Source organism: Poecilia latipinna, unplaced genomic scaffold (genome assembly GCF_001443285.1).
Source record: "Poecilia latipinna isolate Pla-1442-1.1 unplaced genomic scaffold, P_latipinna-1.0 Scaffold8650, whole genome shotgun sequence".
Classification (NCBI taxonomy): Eukaryota; Metazoa; Chordata; class Actinopteri; order Cyprinodontiformes; family Poeciliidae; genus Poecilia; species Poecilia latipinna.
Window position 1 is genome coordinate 1 of NW_015121266.1, and position 1,158 is coordinate 1,158.

At 39.6% G+C, this 1,158-nt stretch overlaps 1 long non-coding RNA gene across 1 annotated transcript; it reads left to right on the forward strand.

The window, feature by feature from the left end:
• The first annotated feature begins 563 nt into the window (after positions 1-563).
• LOC106944370 (uncharacterized) lies at positions 564-901 on the forward strand. Its single transcript, XR_001424253.1, has 2 exons — positions 564-597; positions 688-901. It is a non-coding gene; the product is annotated as an uncharacterized LOC106944370 (long non-coding RNA).
• The last annotated feature ends 257 nt before the right edge of the window (positions 902-1,158 follow it).

Below are 1,158 nucleotides of genomic sequence, written 5' to 3' on the forward strand. Positions count from 1 at the left end.
AACGTTTATTTGTTTGGATATCACGGTATATTCAACTGTTTATTATCTTAACCGAACATTAAAACTGTCAGGAAAATCTGGAGGCCATTTGAGTTAACATTATTTAGCTGCGGAGGTCGTTTTCTTTAAGTTTTTGGCTGTAGACTGCAAAATGGGGGAGTGGCTGTGCTGGACCGTTGGCTTGATCTATGCCACAGGTGTCAAACTCCAGTCCTGGAGCCACTGTCCTGCAAAATTTAGATGTGCCGCTGCTGCACCACACCTGAATACAATAATTAGGTGAGTAGCAGGACTCCGGAGAACATATCTACACAGTGAGGAGGCAATTGAGCCATTTGACTCTGGTGTTTTGTACCTGTGGCACATCTAAAAACTGCCAAAATGTTTTTTCTTTGTCAGTATGTCATGTTGGTGACTGAAGCCTGTTATGATGACTTCATCACATTTCTTCAGACAGGTTGCATGACTTTTTAATGCTGTCCAAAAATGTTTCTATAAGCTGACTAATTTCTTTAATTATTTCTGACTTTTTTATGCTTTATCTTGTAAACCAGGTGGGCAGAGTAATTTGAATGAATATGATGGTGACACACACAGGTGAGTCTGATTAGTTTTGCTCACACTACTTTTTAAAATATTTATTTATTATCCTAATGTTTCTGCTATATTTCTTGTTTTTCCTTCCAGGCTGGAAGTCTTCCTCCTTCATGGTGGCGAAAACAAGAGCAGCACCAAGGACACTTCACCATCATTGATCACAAGACCATCCATGGCTGCTTTTGATGAACTTTCACAGCACACTTAACCTTCAGTGCAAAGTACCATGAATATATGACCTTTGTTGTAAATTGCTGGCAGTGCTGTTTGATGTTTTGAAATAAAAGTAGATTACATACTGCAACTGGTGCGGGTGTTTTGTAGCATCTAATGTGGCATCTAATGTCTTTTAAAATGAATTTGGGGATTATTAATGGTCAATAGTTTCTGGGGGGAAAAAAGGTTTTAATTGCTCTAGTGGCTTTTATTTGGTAGTAAATTTACAAAAGAAAAGTGGGTAATGAGAGAAGGGGAAGACTGGGAAGCGAACCCACGGCAGCCACATTGAAAACTAGAGCCTCCATATGTGGGTTGTGCTTAACCCCTGAACCACCACAGCAC